Source organism: Hyaena hyaena, unplaced genomic scaffold (genome assembly GCF_003009895.1).
Source record: "Hyaena hyaena isolate Hyena2069 unplaced genomic scaffold, ASM300989v1 scaffold_662, whole genome shotgun sequence".
In the NCBI taxonomy this organism is placed as follows: domain Eukaryota; kingdom Metazoa; phylum Chordata; class Mammalia; order Carnivora; family Hyaenidae; genus Hyaena; species Hyaena hyaena.
Genome location: NW_024081291.1, coordinates 369,365 through 386,385, shown reverse-complemented (window position 1 = coordinate 386,385; position 17,021 = coordinate 369,365). Strand labels below are relative to the sequence as shown.

Genomic DNA, 17,021 nt, shown 5'->3' with positions numbered 1-17,021 from the left:
CTATGCACTATGCAAGGCAATGTGTTAAGGGCTAAGAGAGGTACCAATAAAGGGAGGGGGATTGTACCCACTCTGTTGTGAATGTGGGATTAAAAAGCAACTAGAGGGCCTAGCTAGAAAAACAACCAGAACTAGTTGGGTGTCACTTCTGTGACTGAATATAGACTTCTGTGCATTCCGGATGATTCAGCAGACATGGGTGAGGCAGTGGATTTTATCTTTCTCAGTGCATTGTTTGATCACAGGAGATGTGGCACAATGAGAATTGTTCTTGGTCTTTGTCCCTAGTTCGGGACACAGAGCTCTTAAACCCTATGTAATTTCCTGACTGACAGGAGCACCTTTAGATCTAGTGAGGTGATTCTTGATGCACTTAGGTAGCTTTGGGATGGGGGCGGATCTCCAGGAAGACCAAGGCTGGGTTAGAGGGATTCAGACCCACACCTCAGTCTAATCAGCACCAGTGGCCAATGATTTCATTCATTACGTTTATGTAATGCAACCTCCATAAATACCCTGTAAATGACTGGGTTTGCGGAGCTTCCCGGTTGGTGGACATATGGAGGTGACACCAGGGTGGCACACTCTCCTTCCCACATACCTTACCCTAGCCATCTCTTCCAGCTGGCTCGTTCTGAGTTTGTATCCTTTATAATAAATCAGTAACAGCATTGAAGTGTTCTCCCGAGACCTGTGAATTGTTCAAGCGCATTATCAAACTTGAAGGAGGGTCACAAGATCCCCCAATCTATAGCCAGGTGGTCAAAAGTACAGGTAGAAATTTGGGACTTGCAATTTGTATCCGAGGCAGGAGCAGTCTTGTGGGCCTGAGCTCTTATTCTGCGTGCTCTGCATTAGCTCCAGGCAATACAATTAAATTGTATGACACCTGGCTCATGTCCAGAGCATTGAGAGAATTGGTTGTTATGGGAGGGGGGTCCACATACTTGGTGTCAGAAGTTTTAAAGGCAAAGGAAGTAGAAATAGTGTGTAAAAAAATAAAGTAGTATAGCAGATATTCTAGCTGATTCATCTTTTAAAAGAAGTGAAATACTAGGGAGATAAAATTCCAAAGCAATGTGATGAACAGTAGGATACAAAATGATGGGGGCTTTAAATTATTCTTTAATGTTTGTTTATTTTGAGAGAGAAAGAGAGAGAGAGAGTACACACACGCACACGCATGAGCAGGGTAGGGACAAAGAGGGAGGGAGAGAGACAGGATCCAAAGCAGGTTCCGTGCTGACAGCTCAGAGCCTGGGGCCTGCTTCACATTCTGTGTCTCCCTCTCTCTGCCCCTTCCCTGCACAATGATGCGGTTTTGACTAAATAACTTGTTTAGTCATGGGATTTTAATGGTGTTTTGAATTCCCAAGGGGGTGAGGGGTAGGGTGAGATGCTGTTCATGTGATATCCTAGACATTATTAACAAGAGGATGAATTAAAAGTGGAACAAGTATAATGAATAACATAATGGGTAGTCCAAGGAAGTGTCAACCTCTTATCTAGGGTTCTGTCTATACTTCAATCTTTTCCTTCGTAATATGTTTTCTGATCTGTCAGTACACATGTAGCCCATTGTGAAACATTACACTGGCTTATATTTTATGCTAAAATTGTAATGAGCAACATTCCCAAGTCAGCACTACTGACTGTCAAGGATAGTCAGATCTTCCAAGACCAGGCCAACAATGCCAACTTTAAAATAAAGTGCAAATGTCACACAGGCATATAAGGAATAGTAATAAGAAGGGAACTGTCTGGAAAAGAAACATTTGCCTAATAACAACTCTACAAGTTTTATTTGAATTCAGTGATAGAAAAATAACATTTTAATTATGTCTAGAATTAGTCTAAAGAAAGATAATCTTGAAAGGTGTTCTTTCACAATTATGTGGGGAACAGGACACATGATTTGAGAACTGTAGGGACTAAACTACTTATGATATTTCTCAAAACATAAAATTGTTTCATATTTATCCAGTTAACACATAAAACATGCCAAGAGATTAAAATCCCACAGTATGCACTCCCATACATTAAACAGTCAATATCTCTTTTACTAACTTATAATTAATGCAAAGAAAGTTCACACACTCATTTAAGGAGCCAAATTAGGGACACCTGGGTGGCTCAGTGGTTAATCAGCAGCTCAGGTTTGATCTCACGGTACATGGGTATGAGTCCCGCATAGGGCTCTGCCCTGATAGTATAGAGCCTGCTTGGGATTCAATCTCTCATCCTCCCTCTCAGCCCCTCCCCCACTAGCACCCACATGTGCACAGGCACGCTCCCTCCTTCTCTCTTTCTCTCTCTTTCAAAATAAGTAAGTAGACTTAAAAAATAAATAAATGAAGAGCCAAACTATAAATAGTATAAAATTTGGTTGTCTGAGTGCCTTGGATCAACATTTTTTTGCCATTTACTAATTTTGTACCAAAAAAAGAAGTCTTAGCCAGAGTTTTGTTTGTTTCTTTGTTTTGAGACAGACAGAGTGAGAGAGAATGAATAGAGGAGGGGCAAAGGGAAAGAGAGAGGGACAGAGAGAATCTTAAGCAGGCTCCATGCGCAGCACAGAGCCTGACCACAGTTTCTAATAAAAAGATAAAATGATTCTCTACATGAGTGAGAAGATCCCTAGGAAATGTGACATGTAAAGAGACTCACGCTCTAAAGTTTGACTCCTATTTTCAAAGCTCTTATTACCTAAGGCTGACATAAGTAGGACCAGAGAGAAATAGGTTTTCTTAGCAGATTAACATAAGGTCACAAGTTCATCACCGGGGAATGTGTTTGTGTTACACTTCACTCAGAGTGTGTGCTAGGATTTTTCTAGTCATCCCTATTCTCACCTCTCTTCCTCTCCTCTTCCTGATCTCAAGTGTTCATCTGAACCCTCACCCACTATTTCTAGTAAAATATTCTGAGGTTTACAACTTTTATACAAAATATTTGCCCTTCAGAGGACAATGATGGAAATGAAAATAAGAATAGAAAAAGATGAGCAGGTAACTAATCGTTATCATAGTTAAACAACACATACCATCAAGATCATTGTTCTTGAGAAAGCTGAAAACTAAAAAGGAAAACTATTCCCAAACATAAAAATAAAGCCGACAATGAAAAATATATTTAATTTGTAAATAAAAGTAATTAATATCTTTGAAGAAGTAATTAAGAATAAAAATCTCCTGTATAATGAAAATCAAAATTGCATATGGAAACCGATTGTTCTAGAAGATTGCAGAAAAGAAACAAAATTATACATTAAAAATTAATAAGTATGTATCAAGTATTATGTCAGCAGCAAGGATACTAATTTTGACTACTACAGTGCGGTAGTTTGCTGTTTTTTCAGCCAAGAAGAGAAGAAAATAAATTTGCTAATTGAGAGCACTGTATTATGAAATGGTTTCCTCTCGAAACTTATTTCCATTTCGCTGTTGCTACATTCAAGAGAATACACAAATTATATTTGTTGACCTAGTTCTTAGTTAACTTCGAAAGATGCCGTAGTCAGAAGTCTCTTTAACTTCCTGCAGGCTCAGAACAAAAGAAGTGATGAAATCGTTTCCTCTGCATTACAGAAAAATTTGAGACTAGAAACTTTATACCCCATAGAGCTAACAATAATTGCAAGAGAGACATTGGGGGGAAATTAGGAATTATGAAAAAAGTAATTCTGAAGAGCTGAGTTCTCACTAATCACTGTCAGGAAGGCAATGCTGATTAAAAGTGTTCAGACTGCCTTTAGGCCAGAGGGCATTGATTTTCAATTCACAGCACTATCATGTGAGCGTTTCATCTGCAAAGGGCATGACCTAGTCCTGAAGGAATATTTTACATATTTATTTGCCTTGAACTCAACTCAGCCTTTTTTCTTTCACTCAAAACACCCCTGTGATTTCAGGACATCTTTCTCAGGAAAATACATCATCCTTTTAGTGTGGCAATAAAGAAACCGGCAGTCTAGGAAAAGTCTAGTTGGAGTGTACAGAAAGTGGAAATGGTGGTTAAGTCTAAAATATGTAATTAACCCTAGGTTCAATCCACACACTGCAAAAAATGATAATGCACTAAAGAAGTGCTATTCAAATCACAAACATGGAAAATGATTATGTGTAGCCCTCAATGAGGGCTCTGGTATTATTTAACTCAGAGTATCATCAACGATGGTTTAAAGCCGATGGATACACTCTACGATATCAAATCTGCCATTAGCAAACCATTGACTAAAGCACTGTGTAGCTGATACATTGAGATATAAGCAGGTAAAAATTTGGGGATCGGCGCTTAGTGATGAATAATTTATTTTTTTAATTTTACAATTCAAAATAGAAGCCAAAGTACCAATCCCAAACATAACACCTTTAATTAAAAGTTGCAAATTCCACACTGATACTTAACACTGGAGCTGTACATTCATCTTCATTTCAATTTTCAGTGGATCATGTAGCTGAAAATTCACTATCCTCAACCTTACTTTCTTCCTCTGAAAAATGGGTAAAACAATACATAACAGATAAGGTTGCAATGAGGATTAAGTGAGCTAATACATGCAAAGTAGATACCTTGGTACCAAGTAAAAACTCAAATAATAGTACACATCATTACCCAAAAGTTTAGAGAATTAATACATAGAGGAATTCAGATTACAATGAATGTTTGACCACAAAGCCCACCTAATTTCAATTATACCAGCGGTTCTCAAACTTTAGTGTACATAAGAATTTTCCGGAAAGCATATTAAAAATAGTTGCTGGATTTGATCACCAGAGATTATGACTGAGCAGAATTGAGGTGATAGCCATGAATCCGTATTTGTAACAAGCTTAAAAGTGATGTTGATGGCCCTGGTCCAAAGAGCACATTTTGACTGAATCATACCAGTCTCTCATAAAATGCAGGATAAAATGGTGGTGATTGCATCCCTTTCAGAGGGCCCTTTTTATAAAGTAGTAGACAGATATGTGAAAAGGCTAGATAATGTATCTATATTCAATATTATCATTTAAAAATACAGGCTAATGGTTGGTTTTAGTATTGTATTTGGGCAAAAATGCATTTCCTCTTCATTAGATGGAGTTCTGAATCCCCTCCTTTCCAAAACAAAAAATATTCTCAAAACAATCTTGGTTTCCTGAATTCTCTCGTAAGCCAAATAACAGAATTTTCAGAGAAATCTCTAAACAAGAAGATTCTATGACCTGTATATTTAAAAATAAATATCTAATGAAATATACAAATGAACACAATTTTCATGGTAGAATGCTGTCTTCTGTACTGCTATAGATATATAGCATGCTCCATACTTGTAATGATGTCAAAAAGGTCTTGGTAAGGATTTGCACTAATTATTGATTCATATCTGTGCAGGCACTTTTATATGGATGGAGGATTCAGTTAGCCCAGTTTTATATATACTTTGAGGAAAGGATTCAACAAGTCTGCTGAGTAGCAGATACCACCTTTTAAAAAATATACATATCTAAACATATCTATTGATCAAAGAATCAGAGAGAGGACTGACAATAGAAAGTATACAATTAATTAATTAAACAATAATTCCTTCTGTTAAATATGAGACAGGTAATCATGTATTCACTCCTGTCCACCCAAAACTCTTTTTGTGAAGGGAAATTCATCAAGCTGTGTTTTCACAGCTTTTCAACAGTTCTACTTATTAGAAATTTTTCTCTTTTATTCTGTGCATTTTCAATCTGGGGTCCATGCAAACTCCTTCCCCAAAGTAGTTGATCTACGAGGCTGAAATCCTAAGCAAACATTTGCATATCATTGGTGTATATCCTCCATCAACTCAGAGACCCAAAACAGGTTCAGAACCATTGATTTACATCATGAATTCCATCCTCGTGCAAAAAAGTCCTTCCTCCTACTTAAGCTATTGGGAATTTTATAGCCTAAAAGTTTGCTACCACTTTAATATATCAGCTTTCCCATTACTTTGAGTCAGCAATCCTCTCCTCCCTCAATTGACTGGTTTCTTTCATACATTCAACGTTTTCAGTTGTCTACACCATTCCAATCCGATGTGCTTTCTGGATACTTGAAATTTCTCACTCCTCCAGGATTGGAAAACATATATTTGGAGGCATATTAGTAATCACCACATTTTTAGGTGATTGAATTCATGTAGTTAATTTTTCTCTGAATGTAAATCACACCAAACATAAACTAAAATGCAATATGTTGTTCTGCCAGTATTTATTATGATAAATGAAGATGGCACTTTGAAGGGTAACATTTTGTATATTTCCTAACGTTAGTACCTCTTTCTTTGGCCTAATACTTAATTTCATGCTGGAAAAACAAGTCTTTCAACAATTTCAAAAATATTTTACCTTTTCACTTGCTCTGTGTTAATGTACTGAAATGCATTTCAAAATAATTTAGCCACACAAAATAGAAGGGTATACCTTAATTGATACAAACAGGAACCTTCATGCTTAATCTAATGATGTATTCTACTGTTCTTGATGACAAAAAATTTAAAATCTTCTTTCTGAATTTGAAAGAACTTTCCAGGCAAGCTTGCAGCAGCAGTTTTTAGACTGTTTTGTTTCTAAACTCCACATTGTGCTGTAAAGTTAAGTACAACAACACTTGAAGGAAATGAAAATATAAAAGTGCCCAGGGATGACGTATATATTCTAAGTACAGAAACAAATAAAGGAAAAAAAGACAGACTATAAGAACAGAACGGAGAGCAAATAGCCACGGGGACTACTGTTTTCAGGGATACTGATTACAATGCATTGCCCTTTGGGGAACTATGTGTAAGATATTTATTATTTTTCATATTATTTAAAGGTACTAAAACATGTCCTCACATAAAAAAAAGAACCAGAAAAACCTCAATAAAAGTATGTTTAGGTTAACAGTCAATCAGAGTACCCATGAATTCCTCACCATATTCATCTATTGCTCTCTTGGCTAAGGCTGAAAGGAATTCCATATAGAAGTGACTTTTATTGAGGAAAACTAAAGGGCACTAAAGTAAAATGTGTGATGATGGATAAAACTAAGAATTTTGCTCTGGACTTGACACCTTTATAAGATTCATGATGATACAAATCATAATTTTCCTAAATACCATAACACCTTTATTGAGGACTCAACAATGTGACAATCACTGTGCTTAGTATATTCACCCAATTACCTCATTTACACCTCATAACCATTAGATAGGTCAGGAGTTGCCAAACTAGAGTCTGGGGAACAAATCTAATCAACCAATTGTTTTTAGAAATAAAGTTTTATTAGAATGCAGTACTGCTCATTCACTGAAATAGTATCTGTGGCTACTTTCTCCCCACAAAAGCAGAGTTAGGTAGTTGTAGTGGACCATACATTTCATAAGCCTAAAATATTTGCTTATAGGGCCCGCTACAGGAAAACACTGCCAATTTCTGAAATAGATGTTATCAATTTTACTTTTATTTTCAGTTGAAAAACATAAGATAACCAGTCTATTGTGATAGATGCTGTTCTGTAATTGTCCTTGAATGACAATAAAAATCTCATGAGTTAAGTTCTAAGCCTATCATGAATGACCTTAGCCATGATAAAGATGTATAGTTCCAGGGGTGCCTGGGTGGCTCAGTCGGTTGAGCGTCTGACTTTGGCTCAGGTCATGATCTCATGGTGTGTGGGTTCAGGTCCCGTGTCAGGCTCTGTGCTGACAGCTCAGAGCCTGGAGCCTGCTTTGGATTCTGTGTCTCCCTCTCTCTGCCCCTCCCCCCGTTATGCTCTGCCTGTCTCTGTCTCTCAAAAATAAATAAATGTAAAAAAAAATTCTTTAAGAGGAAGATATATAGTTCTTACTCTATGGCCCATATCCTATAACAAATAGCAAAGTCACAATATGTGGATTTTAGAAAGCTTAAATTAATTGATGAAACTTGGATTTTGACATGCATTATTTCAAACTGAAGAATAAGAAAAATAAAAGGGACAGAGTACATTTAGCTTAAATATCTGCTCCACAGATGGGCCTTCCCTAATAGCCTTCTTGGAAGAACCATTGCAATCAATTCCTAGTCTCTTCCTATTGCATCAACAATGTTATTTAATTAATAGCATTTTCCACAAGTTTCAGCTGTCATGTTAGTTAGCTTGTGTACCTTCTTCCAAATAGATCTAAGTTCCATGAGGACCAGGGTTCTGTCTGTCTTGTTCATCACTGTATCTCCAATGCCTAGTACAATTAGTGCTCAAATATTTGAAGAATGACAGATAGTGAAAAAGGTCGGGGAAGGAGACCAAAGAGAATAAATTGTATTTTCAAGAGATAAAGAACTAAAAGAAAAGCCTTTTGGACATAGGAAAATAATGCACATAGCAAAGAAAATGCTTGCTTTGCTTTTCCATTGTTTATTGCCATAATAGAATAAACAGAAAGAAATAAAATAAGTCATCCTCAAAGAAAGAATGCAAAAGGAATATGTTTTCAAAAGTATCATTCTTCTAAATATTGATCACTTCTTTCACCTAAATCAGTCATTCTGATTTAGAACAAATTCTAACATAAAATTATTTTATAATGGAGGGGATAAAATAAATATGGTCTTAAACCTATAATTCCTGAACATTAGGATTTCAAGGGACTGGCAGGAATAAATTTCCATTAAGAGCAAACTAAAATTGAACTACTAAATAGGGTTTGGGTCTAAAACTGAGCAAGAGCAAAATGGTTTAATGAGTCATGAAATTTTATGAAACTGGTAAAAATACTTTATCTAAATAGCAGTCTCTGAATCCAAAATGATGCTATCTTGTTTTCAGAAATAATCCAGTTATCTTTGGACATCATCAAAAGTTGCAAGGACAACTTTTGCCTGGAAAAGTAATGAGAAGTTTTAAGTGTTTTGAGATTAGAGTCCATGTATGGTTACCTTGATGTCCTGCTACAAACACAGTGCTAATCGAGGTCACCCACTCAACAAATAAAGGGATAAGTATTTCTCAGAAACACTACTCTGTAGCAGATTCTGTCATACATTGTAAGGCACATTTCCTTCTAGGGTATCTCACTCTCATGGGGAAGGCAGGTCAGCAAACACACTACTTCTCTCATGTAAGAACCAATACAGAAATAACCTCAGAGTGCTAACAGAGATAGACCTTAATAGACATGGACAAGTTATCTCTGTCCATGTCTATTAAGCATGGAAAAGCAATGCCTATTTACTCAGTGTGCTGCAACAATGGAGTCAACCTCCATCACTCAGGTTCCGCAGAGACTCAAAGGCAAGAAGAAAACAATAGCTTTATAGTGGAACAAAGGGAAGGCTTTAGGCATGACATAACTGGAGCTTATGGTCATGGGAAATTTGTAGATGGGCTAACTAAAAGTGGGCATCCTATGTGATCAGTTAGACACTGCACAGTTGGCTCTTTCCAGTTGGTCCTAGGGTGGGAGCAGGGGCAAAAATAAGAAAAGCTGTCAGTTATATGTAGATCTGGTCATTTTGTGCTGATTGCCACAGGGGTTGTTGCTTGTCTACCTGTACCGTTTGCTACTGGACCGACTCTGTGGGTCAGAGTTCTATTTTTATATATTGTGTGGCCATTGTTATTTGCATATTCAGTTTGTCAAATGCATATTCATGGCGATGAAGAATGTAATTAACAAGTTAGCTTCACATTCCAACCAATTGGCTGTGTTTCCCTTCTTCTCTTATAAACTGAATGTAATCTACATGTTTAAGCCTTCATATAAAAGAAGTCATTTGCTAAAGAATGCTTGTTTGATTTCCACAAACACAGAGTCATAATGGAGAAAGATTAGTGCCACAGCAGAGAGAATTATAAATCAACAAATTGGACATTTCAGAAGCTAATAATAAAATTATTTTTCTCAAATTTTTATTTAAATTCTAGTTAGTTAACATACAGTGTGATACTGCTTTTAGGAGTAGAATTTAGTGATTCTTCACTTACATATAACACTGGGTACTCAACACAATAAGTGCCCTGCTTAATACCCATCACCCATTTCATCCATCCCCTGACTACCTCCCCTCGAACAACCGTCGGCTTATTCTCTATAATTAAGAGTCTCTTATGTTATGCTTCCCTCTCCTTTTTGTTCACTTCCCCTTTGTGCATCTGTTTTGTTTCCTAAATTCCACATATGAATGAAATTATATGATATGTGTTTTTCTCTGACTTACTTTCCTTAGCATAATACTCTCTAGCTTTGTCTACATTGTTGCAAATGGCAAGATTTCATTCTTTTTCGTGGCTGAGTATTATACCATTGTATTAATATACTACATCTTCTTCATCCGTTCATCAGTCAAAGGACATTTGGGCTCTTTCCATAATTTGGCTATTATTGATAACTCTGCTATAAACATCAGAGTATATGTGCTCCTTCAAATCAGTATTTTTATATCCTCTGGATAAATAACTAGTAGTACAATTGTTGAGTCATAAGGTAGCTCTTTTATAACTTTTAGGAACCTTCATACTGTTTTTCCAGAGTAGCTGCGCCGGCTTGCATTCCCACCAACAGTGTAAGAGGGTTCCACTTTCTCCACATCCTCACCAACATCTCTTATGTCCTGTATTGTTAATTTTTGCCATTTTGACAGATGTGACATGGTATCTCATCATGGTTTTGACTTGTATTTCCCTGATGATGAGTGATGTTGAGCATCTTTTCATGTGTCTGTTGACCATTTGGGTGCGTTCTCTGGAAAAATGTCTATTCATGTCTTATGCTCATTTCTTAACTGGATTATTGGTTTTTTGGGTGTTGCATTGGATAATGTCTATACTACCCAAAGCAGTTTAAACATTTAATGCAATCCCTATCAAAATCCCACCAACATTTTTCACAGAACCATAATAAACAATCCTAAAATTTGTATGGAATCACAAAAGACCCCGAATAGTCAAAGCAATCTTGAAAAAGAAAAACAAAGCTGGAACATCAGATTATATTATCTTTTAAGCCAAACAAACATGATACTTCAATTAATAATGGCTGCGCTACTACATTAAATGATAACCTTTTAAATTAAAAAAGGCGTTTTAGTTAACAAAGTAAGAGGTGCCATTAACGCCTAACTAGTCATATTTGTCATATATCCCCCTTGTTTCAATAATTTCCCCTTGTATTTTCTAGTCTGGAAAACCTGTGTTTTAGATGCACAATTCTACCATGTCTTTTTATAAATCTTCATTTATTTATCTAATTCTCAAAGAAACAAGGGTTTACAAAAAGAATTAAAAAACAGGACAACAAAAGCCTAGAACCACCTAAAAACTACTTGAGCCCAGACGGTATAACATGTAGGGTGAGGGGAAAAAGTTATATGTACCACACACCCTGTTACTTGCCTCAAGAATACTTAAAATAGATTTCTTACATTTTTGTTATTGAAGATGGTGCTGAAGGCTGATTTGTAAGTGACAAAAATAATGCTCAAATGTATACATAGTGTGCCTTTATGCATGTATCTCCCTCACTACATATATTTTCTTCCCACTGCTCACGGTTTGAAAATGTAAAACACAATTTAATATAAATTTAATGGATCCTATTCAATATAGCTTCCCAATTTTATATATGAATTGTGCCAGTTTCTGCTGTCTTGCTTCATATAGACTCCAGGAAATGTGTGACTTGCCGCAGCTCAAGAACTTAATAAAAGCAAATGTGGTTTCCGATACAAAGTCATTCACTTCTCAAGTGATTACAAATTTAGAAGAAAATGATTAGTTCTGCTATTTAACAAGTTTTAGAGGCAGCTCAGGGTTGTTAGCAAACTTTTTAATGTAGGCTGATAAACAATTCTGACTCTAGATTAAGGTACTTTCCCCTTAGACAAAGTCTACCACGTGCCACAAAATATGGTAGCCCATCTTCAATGAACTGGGTTTCTCTTTGGAATAACCGTAGGATTGCTGTAGCAGTGGGAATTGGCACTGACTATGTACTAGCTACAAACTTTCATCCATCTCTCATTATCTCATTTGTTCATAGCTCTCCCAAATAAGGACTGTTAACTTCACATTCATAAGTATCCTGGAAGGAATCCATAATCTCTGAAATTTTATGGAGGGGCACATATTCTTTTCCTGGAAAGAGGATGGCTCTCTATAGATTCTGAAAAGGTATCAGTGAAACCAAATTGGATGGGATATATCTAAATCAGAAACAAATTGTTGGGATATATCTAAATCAGAAACAAATAACTTTGGGATTTATACTAGATACAAAAGTTATAGGAAAAAAATAACTTCAGTGGTCTTTGAAGGATGTCACTAAGTAGTTTTCGCCTACATCTGGTAGTGACATTTTTTTCTCTCCTCTCTATGTTTCTTTAAGACTTAAACACATTGGTCATTTCAAATAATAATCTATTACTATATTGTACATTAAAATCACCAAAATATTTTGCCTTTAATGTGAACATAATTTCACATTTATCTTCTGTTTTAATTTGATGTTCCAGTTTTAAGTAAGGTCATAGATTATTCTCACATATTTATTCTTTCATTTACTCATTATCACTACTATATAGATATGGTTCTTTGTTACCAGCAAAAAAATCCCTTCTAAGCAGAAAAGGATGCATTAAGGGCATTAGCTAGCTTAACGAATTTCTATCTCAGCCCAAGAGCCAAATTTGGATGTTAGACAGAACAGAACTTTGGTACTGTTCTAGTGAAAACACCATGATGGCATCTGCTTACCATTTAAAATGCCATGAATCAAATGTTTGACAACTATGATGAACCTGAACCACATATTAGCCATTTGCTCTTCCGTATATACTCTCAACACTTTTCCACTTCACTCTCTTCTCCAAAAGGCTGATCTACCAGACTCCCCTAACAAGGTATTGACCCATATGGATTCTCTTTGGATGGACCAATGGGGATACTGTGAAAAAACTGGAGAGAAGAAAGAGAGTGAGTTTATGACATTTATTGATTTAGGTCCTTCCCTAAATCCTTTAGGTTCTATTAGGTTGCCTCAGGATGGCTATGTTCCTCTGGGCAACTTGCCCTGCACAACTCTCTCTCCCTCTCTACTCCAGTTTAATATCCATTTCTCACTCCTTTGGGATAGGGTTAGAGGGCATCCCTACTGCTGCTAGACCAGGGCACTTATTGTATTCATTAAGATGTCCTACATACCATGCAGACCTTAACCAATGGGGCTTTTATAAATAGACAGTGTGTCCTGTCTTTCCTGTTGAGACTCAAATTTAGCAAAACAATATTTGCATTTTTGTTATTGAAGACTTGTTCTATAGCTATTCCAGGAAAATTAAAATTCTCCCCTAGAGGATGCTCTCTCCTTGCACTTGACTTATTTCCACCTTAACAAATCTCAGCTGTAAATCTGCCTGGTAGATATCAGATAATACTAAGAAGATTAGATGCAAGGATTGGGGGAAATTCAGTTTTATCTTTTAGGCTTCCACAATTCAAGACAGTACACCAAAAGGGGACAGAGTGGATGTTGCATGAGACAGTATACCGTTATCCACTTCAAACACTGATATTTACACAGAAAAATCTATAAAAATTTGACCTGATATGAAGTGAGTAGTACTGCTTTCTACAAGATGTGTCATGCATAGACTTGGCCTATATTGTTTTATACAAATATTTAGATTAGTAATCAAAGAGAACAACTCAATATTAACCAAAAGCATGCATGTATTAATTATCAATAGTACATAAAGCTTAAAAGGTCAGGCAAATATTTGCTTTGTTATCTGCATTGAGAATATATTTTTCACATATGCAATAAATACACCTGAGGTTTATTCTATCAGTCTACCAAATACACCCTCGAAAATGTAGCTATAACACAAGTCCCATTTCCCTTGTGAATTCCATGGGTGCTGAAAATATTACACCGTGGATAGACTGTGGTCATAAAGTGTTTCCAGGATGTGGTAGACTTTATTTAAAAAATGTTTTATTTCTTTGAGAGAGAAAGAGAGAGGGAGTGAGAGGATCCCAAGCAAGCACCTTGCTGTTGGCACAGAGCCTGTCATGGCTCAATCCCACAAACCACAAGATCACGACCTGAGCCAAAATCAAGGATGAGATTCTTAACTGACTGAGCCACTCAGGTGCCCCAAGATGTGGTAGATTTTTCAAATGACCAAAATCCTTCATTTCTCTGAAGAAGAGTAAGTACCCATTTCCCCAGCTCTTGAATATGGATGAGCTTTGTGAACCGTTTTGGCCAAAAGGATATAGGCAAAGTATGGCACAAGCAAACATTTGAAAAGTGCTTACACATTGGGACTTGCCCATTTGCCACTCCTGGGATCTCTTGCTACCACCATTGTACGAATAAGCCTTGGCAAGCCTACTATGTGACAAGACGCACGTGACTCAATTATACCATCTGTTCAGATAACAGAAGCCAATCACCAGACAAGTCTGTGAGGCCCTCCTGGAGAAGCTAGCCTCCAACCAGCCTGCCAGCTAACAGCAGATACAAGAGCTGGCCCAAATGAAGTGAGCCAAGCTCACGTGGAACACAAAAGCCACCACTGAGCCCAGCCCAAATTGCAGACCCACAGAATTATGAGCTGAGAAAGAAAATAAATAGGTGTTTTTTTTTTTAAAAAAAAAAAAAGGTTGATTTTTCAAGACACTAAGTTTTGTGTGTGTGTGTGTGTGTGTGTGTGTGTGTGTGTTTAACACAAACAAGTGAATGGATATATAAAAAGATACCTAGAAGGGGTATGAGGCTGTTGGCTAACCTAAAAAGATATAGCATTGGATGTAGGACTGGACAGTAAACTGAAGCTGGAAAAGCAGTGGGGAAACTTGCAAAGACTGGCCTGTGCTACAAAGTTGAAGACCAAGTGGCAAAACTGTCATCTGTTGCAACAAGGGAGACAAAGAATGTGTCTGCTATGTCGCTGGGCATTGACAAGATGGTTTCACAAAAGAATTTGCAAGTATCAGTCAGGTTCTTTTAGTCTCTAAGCTAAGGTGTGAAAACGGAGAGAGATGCTAAAAATAAACTATTTTCAAACAGAATTCATTTATTTTTTTTTTCCAGACAGAAATTAAAAGAAAAACAAAGGGGTAGGACAAGTTGGACTGGAAAACAAAATTGTTTCTCATTTCCAGTACCTTCAACTAGCAAATTATTATTATTATTATTTAGTTCCAGGTGTAGAATTTAGTGATTCACCACGTACATACAACACCCAATGCGCATCACAAGTGCCACCTTAAACCCCTCACCCATTAGACCCATCCCCCTACCCATCTCTTCTCCAGCAACCCTCAGTTTGTCCTCTATAGTTAAGAGTCTCTTTTCTGGATTGCCTCTCTTTTTCTCCCTCTCTCATGTTAATCTGTTTTGTTTCCTCATTTCCACAGATGTGCAAAACCATATGGTGTTTGTCTTTCTCTGACTGACTTATTTTGCTTGGCACAATACACTCTATTAACATCGCAAATGGCAAAATTTCATTCTTTTTCATGGCTGAGTAATATTTCCTTGTGTGTGTGTGTGTGTGTGTTGTGTGTGTGTGTGTGTGTATACATATATATATTCTTTATCCATTCATCCGTCAATGGACAGTGGGAACTTTCTGTAATTTGGCTAATAGAGGTAACACTGCTATAAATGCCAGGCTGCATGTATCCTTTCAATCAGTACTTTTGTATCCTTTGGGTAGATACCTAGTAGTGCAACTGCTGTACCATAGGGTAATTCTATTTTTAACTTTTTGATGAACTCCAAGAAAAGCAATTTCCAATAGAGTGAGGATAGAATGAGAACTAAATTGAGAACAAAGATCAAATCAAGGATGCGTCCGTAAAACCCTTTGTTAAAATCCTGAAAGAGTCACAGAGGTGTGGAACAGCCTCTCCAACATACACACAAGGCTTCTGAGAATAATAAGGGTGTAGTTACACAAAATCTTAACCACCAAAAAGACATCTGCCTCTAGAAAGGCAGTCAAATAAATTGACATTGGGGATTTTATCGGATAGAGTAAACTAGAATCTAATATATAAAATCCCACAAGTTTTTATGGGAGATCTATCAGGAAAAGAACCAAAGTGTAGATTAAAAGGAACTAAGATTGCTAAAATTAAAAAAAAAAACCAAAAACACTTCTTCTGTATCTCAACTGTTTACGAGAGGAAGCAAGTTAAGAAAGCTACTCAGTTGCAATTGGAGGCAATTTTTGTGGGGAAAAAAAATAAGAATATTTCAGAGACTTGATCCATGGGCTCAAAGGTTGGACTAAAGGTCCGTAGAAGATGGTGGCCAAGCAACCACTCCTAAGGAAAAGTTAAGACTTTTGTACTGGGAAGCCACTTTTTTTTTTTTTTTTTTTTTTTTTTTTTACAAATAGTTTATTGTCAAGTTGGTTTCCATATAACACCCAGTGCTCATCCCAACAAGTGCTCTCCTCCATGTCTATCTGCCCCCTCCCCCCGACACCCATCAGTCCTGTTTGTTCTCAGCATTCAAGAGTCTCTCATGGTTTGCCTCTCCCCCTTTCCCCCACCATTTCCCCCCTTCTTCTCCCCCATGGTCCTCAGTTAAGTTCCGCCTAATCCCCCTATACGTGCAAACATATGATATTTCTCCTTCTCTGCCTGACTTATTTCGCTCAGCATAACACCCTCAAGGTCCATCCATGTTGCTATACAAGGCCAGATTTCATTGTTTCTCATTGCCATGTAGTATTCCATTGTATAGATAAACTACATCTTGCTGATCCATTCATCCGTTGATGGACATTTAGGCTCTTTCCATGTTTTAGCTATTGTTGAGAGTGCTGCTATGAACATTCGGGTACATGTGCTCCTATGCCTCAGCATTTCTATATACCTTGGGAAAATTCCTAGCAGTACTATTGCTGGGTCATAGGGGAGTTCTATTGTTAATTTTTTGAGGAACTTCCACACTGTTTTCCAGAGAGGCTGTACCAGTTTACATTCCCACCAACAGTGTAGGAGGGTGCCTGTTTCTCCACATCCTC

At 37.0% G+C, this 17,021-nt stretch overlaps 1 long non-coding RNA gene across 1 annotated transcript in view; it reads right to left on the bottom strand.

The window, feature by feature from the left end:
* Nucleotides 1-4,347: 4,347 nt before the first annotated feature.
* LOC120219983 overlaps nucleotides 4,348-17,021 on the bottom strand; it is a 68,069-nt gene continuing 55,395 nt past the window's right edge. Inside the window, exon 2 of the long non-coding RNA XR_005525430.1 lies at nucleotides 4,348-4,492. This is a non-coding gene — a long non-coding RNA (uncharacterized LOC120219983). The remainder of the gene's footprint in view (nucleotides 4,493-17,021) is intronic.